General features: G+C 39.3%; 1 protein-coding gene across 2 annotated transcripts in view; it reads right to left on the reverse strand.

Moving 5' to 3' along the window:
• LOC140210390 (RNA-binding Raly-like protein) overlaps positions 1–10432 on the reverse strand; it is a 1435753-nt gene extending 1425321 nt beyond the window's left edge. For both annotated transcript variants that reach the window (XM_072279313.1, XM_072279310.1), the window contains exon 1: positions 10324–10432. The gene's annotated coding sequence lies outside the window, so the exon portion shown is untranslated. The remainder of the gene's footprint in view (positions 1–10323) is intronic.
• Between the last annotated feature and the right edge of the window lie 899 nt (positions 10433–11331).

An 11331-nucleotide genomic window follows, 5' to 3' on the forward strand; every position in this document is an offset into this window, starting at 1 on the left:
CTCGGCTTACAGAGGCTGCAAGGAAGACAGCCATCAGAACCACCACAGAGGCTGCTGAGTGAGCCAGCCTCCAGGTGGCTATGGATCAAGAGGTGTGACCCATTGGTTGATGCTGCTGGGACACAAGCCAGGGCCTGATCAACATTTGCTGGGTCACCTGGGCAAGCGCCAGATGTTGAAAGACCCAAAACACCCAATGACCCCAGGTTACGTCACTGATGATGTGTCCCAGCATATCCCAGGAAGCGCCTCAGGATCATAGTAACTTGATGCTTTTGCACCCATATTGCTGCTACAAAACAGATTTCCCGTCATACAAGGCAATGATGGCAGAGCAGAATGGGATCTGCTGTATTCAGCAGGCCACTCTGACCGCATACATACAAGCACAATAATGAGTATGAAAAGCTATCATCTCCCTCCTATGAGACTTTGTACACATCAGCTCCTCTTCCATTTTGTTAATGACTGCATGAAAACAGTCCAACAATTGTCAATTCAAGAGTGTTGACTTCAGCCAACACGGGCTACAATTTTGGATCAGCTTCAGAATCCATACCAGAACCACATCACTGAGGCTCAGCTCAATGCCCTGGTTTCTCACAAGGAATGCTTAGCTTTTTATTTTGTGGTGGATGGAAGAGTTCTCCACTCAGTTCCTATAAGGAACAACTTTGATTTCTCAGCCATCATTGTAGTGGTGAGAGATTATCCACTGTGCAAAGAATGCACACAATGCATCTCAAAACATAATTGTTTTAAGCAATCTGCAAATAGACTCCAGAATTAATAGCATACTCAAAAAAATCCAAAAAATGTATCAATGTCAAACAGGTCAGTTTATACAAGAGGAAGTATAATCAGCATATTGCACACCTGAAATAGCATTTGCTGCAATCTTTGGAATGGTATGTGCAAAATACACATTGTGAAAACTGTCACCTTGCCCTCAACAAATCTTGTGATTCACTTAGAATAGGAAAAGCTGGGCTCTTCTGAATACAAGACAGCAGTTGATTTTTCAACATGACTGGGAAAATCTATTTAAAGTTCAAAGTAAATTTATTATCAGAGTACACGTCACCAAACCCTAATATTCATTTTCTTGCAAGCAGTCAGAGTAGAACAAATAAATCCAACAGAATCAATAAAAACTATACACAAAATGACTGACAATTTGCAAAAGACAGACTGTGCAAATGCAAGCTATAATAATGAACAAGTAAATAAATAATACTAAGAACACAAGTTGTAGAATTCTTAAAAAGTGTCCATTGGTTGTGGAATTCTGGATAGGGAAGATACAATAAAACTGACTCCACAATATTCCTCAGTAATGCGATGTGAATAATTCTATCAAGCTTCCATACATTACCCTGTAATTAACTGCCCTGTCTGTAAATTATTAAGAGTCAATAACGAGTGGAAGCAAAATACCATTGGTGATGGTCCTAACATGCATCCACGGAGGGCATGCAATTTATTACCAAATTGTTTCAAGGTCACCATGAGTGCACTCGTCTCTTCTGCAACTCTAGAATAATTTATTAAATAAATCAGTTATTATGAGTATCAGCCTTGCCTCAAATCAATAAATCAGTCAGCTGATTTTGTAATCATCATGATTTAGTATTGGTAATAATTCAAATATTGTTGGAAAGAAATTAGGATTTAAAACTAAACTTGTTCTGAGTGAATACAGTGGAAGAAAGTGGAAAGATAATTTTCAATTCCAGATCAATCTCAAGATATCAGCTCATCCATTCTGTGGCTTGAAGTACACATGCCTTCCCCCTCCCCCCTCCCCACAAATCTTTTGTTCCAAAGAAGGTGACGTGACATTAGGAACATTTAGACTTTCCAGACATGGAAATGAAAAATAGAACCAGAGGTAGACCATTCAGCTGTTCTTGCCTGCGGTGCCTCCTGCTACAGTTGTAACCAGACATTGATAATAAACTGAAAACAGATCTGGTGAACATTGCTTATTTAATTGTTGAAAATAGGAGAAATTCCATTATTATTTGCAGGTTAATGTACAAAAATGATGCAAGTCAATTAAGTCTACAACATGCTATAGACATTTTTGTTTCTTTACATTATTATGAATGCACACAGTCAAAGCTATTCAAAAATCTTAATTTGAAAGTGGTCTGTTCCTTCATTGATGTTGAAAACAACCAAAAGAGATGTTAGGAGACAGAGAGCATTTGCCTTGATTAAAATGTCATTGATGCAGCCTGGTAATTACACAAACCGTACATGCTCAGATTAGATGAATACTCTGCCATCTACTCTTGCCCTGAGCAGCGCTGTTAAAAAAGGTCCGAGCAGAGGCTGATTAGTTTTGAAATTTCAACTTGGAGGGCTAATTAATTTGATGCATAAATATCAGAAATCTACACAAATCATGAATTCAAATGTGACAACCTTTGAAATTTCAATCAGATGACAAAATTTCAGCAAGCACAAGTTTTTGCTCATTAGAAATGACCTGATAAAGCACATTGGTGCTAAAGGACAGTGATGACATAAAAGTAGAACAATTTTAAAAATGCTCAGGTTTGGGGACACAAATTAAACAAAGGAGACTTCACATTGCCTTGCTAGCCTACTAACTGGCCAAAGATTTACCTACGATGATAAAACTCATGTGCACCATCAACAATATTTAAGTCACTGGTGAACTACGATGTACAATTGTTACTTTTCTTGTAATTTAACTTTCCTGTGCCTGTATAATTCTTCAGTGGATTTTCAGTGGTTCCATTTGCCTTTTTTTCTGGAAGCTTCTTTGTTTCAGTGGCAGATGTCACATGAATCTGATTCTTTATTACTTAACGCTATTGATGGAATTTCTGTAATCTCTAGATTGGTATGAGAAGGCCATACTACTTCTAGTCATTCTCTTTTTACATCCTTCACCATGTTTCTTCCTATTCTTTGCTCTTGCAACACTGCATAAAACAATCATAAGCAACAAGTTTTATGCCTCATTCTTGACTTTTGAAAAACCTTTGTATCACAAAAGCATCAGGATCCAATATCACCCACCTCACTCACTCCAAACCTTGTAAACACAAAGCTGCGTTCTATGACATTCCAAATGTGAAAGGACCCCTATATTTTTGTTTATTATATTATTTCAATTAATGAGATGGTTATTTAGACAACCAGTGGAGTTAAGTGTAATCCCTACTGACTATAGACTTGCTTTCTGTGCAGTTTAGAAGCAGAACAATACTACTAATATTCCAATCACTTAAGTACCATTCTTCCTCAACCACAATAATTCTAGATACATTTGTCGTTCTCTGTAGTGGGCAATCTTTTTCTAAAAATCCCAATATAGCATTCTTCTACCTCACCAACATGATATCAAAGACACAAGAGATTCTGCAGGCACTGGAAATCCAGAGCAACACACACAAAATGCTGGAGCAACTCAGTAGGTCAGATACCACATCATCTATGGAGAGGAATAAACAGTTGACTTTTCAGGCAGAGGCCCTTCATCAAGACTAGGGTATGCAAGATGTTCCCAAAACAAATTACCCTTGCACTTTCACGCTTTTCCACATCATCTGTGGATAGAGACTGCTTCACTCCTCAACAAGGTGACTGCATCCAATCATTTGTTCTGATGAGCCCACCTCCATGTTATTGTTAGGAAATTCAACTAGCTTCATTCCTACACCTCACTTTGTTAGAAAGCGAAAGGATAATACAGGTCCAGGCACAGCCAGACCAGCTATGAGAGGGGCTAGTATATGGAGAGAATGAAAAGGAGGAGGAGTGTCTATCATACACAACTGTGGATGAAATTTAAGACAGATGCAAATGTTAACATATTGGAATAGCCACAATCAATCCTGTTCAAATATGGCTTTCCTGTATGCAATATGGTTTAGTGGTTAGACTGACCTAGAGGCAACATTAAAACCATTTTACCGATGTGCAATAATTTTCAGAAAAATCAATTACTGCCCAATCTCTAGGCAGGAATAAAAAAGACAGTTTAATATACTATGGTTGTTAAAAAACAAAGTTCTCTAATCAATTTGTTCCCCAGTCAGCCTTCACAAAATGGAACAATCATCTTCTGGAGAACTGATCTTAAGCCATGAAGATATCCTATACTCAGAGTCTCAGTCACTTTGTTATTTTTGCTTTAATCAATGGCTTGGAACACAAGTGACATAAATGGGGAAAGTGGGCTGCTGACAGGACTCGGTAGTCATGGCAACACAGTATGTGCATCAAGACTCAGTCTAACTAGCAGCTCCAAAACAAACGGAGGAGAATCAGAACATGTTGAAATACCCAGATACCTTTTCATCATTTATAAATGTGCTGCAGTTCAGCAGAATACCTCCCTGAGCAAACAACACACCATATTAAGTCTAACTACATGTTTGCTTGAGAGTCAATCTAGATCCAAATCATTCCTCAAAGCTTCCAGAGTGTCTACTTTGGAAAGGTAACAAGTGGCAGGATGAACAGGATAAATGATAAGCTAGAATTTGAGTATCAGTAGGCCATTTGCCCCCCTCTCCATACTTACTACACCATTCAGATTGCAGCTGCCCAGACCCCAATTCCCAGTTTCCTAGCAGAAATAAGCTACTCACTCTCACCCTTGACCAATACTGAGCTGATTGAAGTCTCAATGTGGAGTTAGAAATCACAGAATGAGGCCCTTAAACCCACATGGATCGACAACCATCCACTTACAACAATCCTATTTTATTCTCCCCAGATTCAAGCATGTCATTGGGATGTGGGGGAAATATGGAGCATTTCAGGGAGAAGGTGCATACACAGTTTCCAAGGTCAGGATTGAACTGTGCTGCTGGAGTAGAATGGATTCTATTCCTTGTACCACCACTATAGAAATGCTTCATCCTCTTCATTAGTCAAGGATCCATCTCTATCAGTTGCCAATATGTCTGTGAGAGAGATTTCTAACAAGTACCATTATAGCCCTATGGAGGTCGTGGAAACATCAAACAAGCCAAATCTCAAGTATCTGGTCTACAAGTTAAACACTGTTTTCCAACAAGAACCTTAAGCCAGTATATGTGCCAGCATTTACGGTGTGTTCTGGGCTAGCTGACAGAATGGAGAAGGGAACAAACTAGCCAAGTTTAAGAGCCAGTGAAACTAAAGATGCCTGAACTGAAAGCAGCAATGAGTTAGCAAGAGAGAGAGAGAAACACATACTGTAGTGACTAGTTAGGTTACAAAAGCATTATAGAATCTGTGCACTACAGAACAGAAATAGGCCCTTTGGTCTATCCAGTCCATACCAAACTGCCTAGTCCCATCAATACGCACCTCGTCCACAGCCTCCACTCCCCTCTTGACAATGCCTCTTAAATGTTGAAATCCAACCCAAGTCCACCACACCCTCCGGCAGCTCATTCCGCACTCTGAGTGCTCTGAGTGGAGAAGTTTTCCTCAGGATCCCCCTAAACATTTCAACTATCATCCTTAACCTATGACCTCTAGTTACACACCACTACCCCCCCCCCCACCCCAGTCTCCTATGCACCAGGGTATAAGGTCCTAACCTATATACTCTTTCCCGATAATTCTCATTCTGGTCCAACTCAAGCCTCTCTCTCCCCCAATTTTTTAAAAAAATATATAATCACAATTGTAAGGGGTTTCTTCTTTTATGTTACTGCTGAGGTTAGAATAAAATGGCTTCTTTGTTATGTTAACTGCTGAGAAAGTTCTCTCTCTAGCAGCTTTTTTGGGTTATATTACTGATAATGAGGATTGTATTCATTTGCTAACCAGTTGGGATAGATGTTATTCTTTCCTGTGTGTCTGTAAGCTATTGTTGTTCGCGGGCTTTGGGGGAGAAGGCGGATGGGGACAGAGAGGAGATGCGATGCTGTAAGCTGGGCAACGGGACGGACCCCGAGCGGGAGTCCAAGGCCCAGGGTTTGGGGAGGAGAACCAAAGAGGACTGGACGTGCTGGACGTGCTGTGGTCGAACACCATGGTTGGTCCCAGGCGGCGAGTCTAGGAGGTTAGAAGGGATTGAATGGTGGAAAGAGGAGTCTGTTAATTGAGCTCCAACTGTGTGCACAAAGTGGTTGAACTTTGATAAGTTTGGCACCTTTTATTTTCCTTCAATGTTTTATCTCTATTAATTACATAGTTCCAGTAAGATCTATAAAGTGTAATCTATAAATCATACATTGTGTGCTGTCTGTTATTTGGCGTGGTGGGGTACATCACACAGCATCCACACAAACTTAATTACCCAGTTTGGTGGGGCCGAAGGCTGCTCCCCCTAGACAAAAGCGAGCTGAGTGAGCCTGAGGCTTACCAGGAGGCTACACAATGATAACAGCACTAATACTTTCCCTACAAATCTGATTCTGGACCAACTCAGGCCTCTCTCCCCCCAATTTTTTAAAAATATAACCACAATGATAACAGCACTAATACAGTTTTCCAAAGTTGCAATGTTATCAATGTTCCAACCACTTTGTCGTGCTTCATCTCAGACTCTCTTAACTCTTCTCTGAGGTATACTATAGCTTGGGTACCAGTATCCAAACAGAACCATTCCAAAGACACATCTTTATAGCTTACTTCCTGCAAGTAATTAAAAGATATAAACCCGGAGCAGGAGGACTCCAAATGGCTCCTTATGCTATTCTGCCATTTACTGTGATCATTGCTGATCCACTGCAAATGTCAACTCCATCGTTCCACCTCCCAGCTGGTCAAGTACCTATCTAACTTTGTCCTTAAATATATTCAAATTCTCTGCTTCCACCAGCCCATGAGGAAGAGATCCAAGGAGAGGACCATGACACTCAAGAAAAAAAAAATGCCTGATTCATCATAAATTGCCCTTTGTTCTAGATCTTCCCACAAAACCAAACCTCCCATAATCACATCAAGACCTCTCAGGAACTTACGATTCCATCAAATCTCCTCACCTCATATTGAATGTAGTAAATAAAGGTCTAGCCTGTTCAACAACACTATATTCCCACTTTCTTAGCCTCTATTCCAGCTGTTGGTTGCACCTTCCACACTGAAGCATTTGAATCCTTTTTCCTCAACATTGGTTCCCCATCTGCTAAGTTTAGCAAGCATCTTCCATCTCCCACCAATAGCATTTCTGTTGTACTCAACTTCCAGCTTCCACATTCAATGGATCACATCCAAGTTCTGATATCTCCAATCATCAGACACATCTTCCCATCACCATTCCCTTTGAATTTCCCTGATCTCCTCCATCTCCAACAATACTGACTTGTCTTCAGTTTTGTTCCTTTCCATCATTCAGGCACCCAAATACTCCTTCCTAGACAGAGCAGTCTATATTCATCTCCAATTTACTGTACTGTACTTCATGTTTGGGGAACTAAACACAGTGAGTCACCATTTTGCAAAAGGAGATTACAAGCCTCCAGTTGCTTATCATTTTAATTCACACTCAACTTCTACTTTAAGCTTCTGACACTGCTCCAACAAGGAACAGGACCCCATCTTCTGCCATGGTACATCACTGTATACCAGATTCAACATTGTTAGAATGATCACTTATTCCAGTCCTCTGTCTTCAGCTCCACTACACCATTCCCTCCTCTGGTAGTTCTTATCTTGCATAAACCTTTTCTCACCATACCAAGTTCACGCTTATTCCTTCTCATCTACCTATCTCCTTCAGCCACTACTATCACTCTCATCATATCTCCACCCTATCAGTCACCTACTGCTTCACTTGCTCTCCACCTCTGCTGTGCAACTTAAAAGGTTGCTCCATCTCTATGTTCTGATGAAAATTGAAGTTCCTTGCTCCAGAGAAACTGCTCTGCCTGTTACAAGGATCTGGCACTTTTTAAACTGCTCATTCAGGATTGGGTGACAGCATCAACATTAAGTTGCTTACCTTCCTCTACCTGTATCCACAGTAGAAATGATCAGAGAGTGTTGTAAAATAACACTAGATTGTCAGGGAAGCACAGCACTTACCTTGTCTTCTAAAACTCCCAATTTTAAAACAAGTTCTTCACCACAGATCATAGCATGGTACAATTCCAGTCACAAGTGACTCACTGAATGAGCCTTTTAAGAACAGGGCTGCCTCAATGCACCAGGAGACAACTCCACTTACAGCTTCACTTAGCGTCACCCAATGATTTCCCCAAGACCAACAGCTACCACAGTAGTCACTAATTCAGTATGTCACTTTTTAAATGAGAAATGAAACATTTTAATTTTCTTAGAAAGTTACTTCACTTTTCAAAAAGGTACCTGGTTCAGATACCACCTCCTGCTCCAAATACCTGAACATTTATTATAGACTAGAGATCTTTCAAGCATCACAAACTAGAGTTCATTTCTCGACAACAAAAAAAAACTGCAGATGCTGGAAATCAGAACCAAAAACAAAGTGCTCGTCAAGACAGTTTAGTCCAGCTTAGTTTGCTTTTTTTTCCCCCCTTTTATTTGGATACCGTGGGCTAGACATGTCCTGGTCAGCTAGACTGTACACTACTTGGACTAATCAATAACAGTAGTATGTTACGCAGACTGGAGACCCTTAATGGCAACATTATTTCACTCTGAATAAAATTCTCTTTGTTCACTCACTGCCTTCTCCTTCTTCTTTTCTGCTACCTGGATGAATATACTTTTATCCCCTCAGTTCTGAACATCTTCAGCTTGCTGCTCATTAACTTGTCGAAGAACACTCAAGATCTAAGCTACAATCGACAGTCACAGTGAATGGCATAACGTGCCTGCAGTAGGCGAAGAGTCTGCTTATAATTCTAGGAAGTTGACTGTTTGCTACTGATTAATTTGAAGGTTAAAATATACATGGTATAATGTCATACTCTATAGGACAGCATGTAAATAATGCGCAGAAACAGCAGGCATTTATATTTTACTAGTTAATTAATTCTGCAAGTTAATTTATTGAAACCTGAAGAGACAATACAAATAACTGGGATAAAGCTAATCTTTGCTGGAATCGTAAGGATGGCTTTTTGCCAGTCTCTACACCTAGAGCTCAATTCCAGATCACATAAAGATCACAAACCACCAGCAGTTCACTGAATCTCACCTCACTTTTGTCGAGACCCGCTGTCTTCACCAGAATCCTTTGAAGAAAGACCGCTGTGTTTGTGAATTCATAGACAACAAATGGCTGATGAACCAGTGCTTAAACAGTACAGGCAGCGCAGTGCACACAAGTTGGGACACAGCATACTCCACCCCTCTCCCCATGACAGTTTGAAAGTTGCTAAGAAAATGTTTTTGCAATAACCCACAGAGTTAACTGAACATCATATCACAAAATGTTTATTGACAGATATCTAAAGCAAATTTGACATGTGAAATTTGTCAATTCCAAACAATGGATACACAATTATTCAACTTCACTTGTAGGACACTGGGCACCAATAATTCAATTAATATTTCTAGTCACCACCCATAGAATTTGTCCATTTTCAACAACTACAGAATGAAATTTCAATATAAAACTTCCAGAATAAATTTAAAATGGGCTGCAGTCAGTTCCTGACAGAATGCCCTCTATTACAACTCATCCTTGTGTTCCTTTGCCCATTAAGGGTAAACTATTTCTCACTTCATTCATATTTAACTAATTCCCCATCATACTTGTTTTTGAACTGGATCTAAATTATAAACAAGAGGCTTATCTACAAATTATAACTTGTAACCCATTGCAATCTTCCAGGCAATACAGATACACAAGCCTCAAATCTGGTTAAACGGTCTTTTCCAGTGACATCAAAAGCTGGTTTCACTCAGTGTTCAAGCCAAATATTATACTTATTTCAATGGTTTCCTGTTCTGTTAATACAATACTAAGTTCAACAAAGACTACAAATTGGTCTTGCAAATGTACAGATATTGAAATGGTTTTCTTGGACTATAATGTCTTACAATTCTCTGTCCAGTATCTATATTACCTTTTAGGTATCACTGCAGTACATACTATTGAATGATTTATGATTAGATACATATTCACTCGCAACATTCATTTTTTTTAAAATGAACTTGTGAACAAAATGCTTCAAGTGAAGTTCTGCACCATGCTCAGCTATGTTCATTACAAGTGTATATTTTGTGATAAAGTGAACTGTAAGCACAAGTCCTGATCCACGAGTAACCGATAACGGAGAATTTATCTCGCACACAGGTCCCTTATGTGAAGCGCGTCAGAGAAATAAAAGGCTATCATGAACAAGGCTCTTTGCAATAATTTTGCACGAAAAGGCAGGCGCCAGGCTGTTTTATAAATATATATAAACCTACCTTTATAAAAGCTCTTTCAACATGTGAAGCATTGAACTATCGAAATCCCAGAGCGAGTCAGATAACGTTGGCTGGTGTGGTGTAGTTACCGCGTTGGCCACTAACGGGCTGAGTATCTCGCACACATTGCACTGCATCATCGATGTTCCTCATTAATTATGGAGCAGGCAGAGCCCCGTTTTGATGTATTGTTATTAAATAATTTGATATGCTTAATCGCATTAAACTCCAAATATAATTAGACTACGCGGGAAGAAAAGCGAAGCCTTCAATTCAAAATTATTCAGAAAGGACAATTATATGCAATAGTATCCATTGCATCTTCCTTCCGTTAACAAGAGCAATTAAGCAATATGAACACATGTAGCAATTTCCTATCAAAAGCGATATATTTTGGTGGCTGTGGGTATATTTATTCTTCAGTCTTCTTAAAATTGGAATTTTTAAATTTGTTGTCAGTTGGAGTCGAGTCCAGTTTTGCCTGATAATTAATTGCATTCAACACTAAGCGACTGGTAATCTGTTTACCCAGGGACACGATAGCTTTCAGCATTTTATGTATATTCCACACCCATACAATATTGACACTGAAAAGCCCGAAGCATCTGAAAAGTGACAATCAATAAATAACAGAAACAAACATGCGTTTTTTGGGGGGTTGGTTAGAGATTGCAAAGCACTCCCGATCTATAATCCAGCACTTCAGCAAGCGATCCGCTAACCATTAAATAACAGTTGAGTAAAATAATTAGAATTACAACCAGCTATTCCGCTGTTCATTCCAATCATTCTAATCTGCCGCCTCTCTGTTCAACTGCAACTGCTTAGAATCTGTTAATTCAAACTCGGATAAGCGTCTAATTTGCTTGGCGATCGCCACCGTTCACTAGAGAAGTTTTTTTTAAAAAAAACAATGAAAACAAACACACTTTTCTTATTTTTTGTTTGCATTTCCTTATGAACTTCAAATGCAATTTTTTTTAAAAAAGGTAACATTTAAAATTTACT

This window comes from Mobula birostris, chromosome 15, assembly GCF_030028105.1.
Source record: "Mobula birostris isolate sMobBir1 chromosome 15, sMobBir1.hap1, whole genome shotgun sequence".
Taxonomy (NCBI): Eukaryota; Metazoa; Chordata; class Chondrichthyes; order Myliobatiformes; family Myliobatidae; genus Mobula; species Mobula birostris.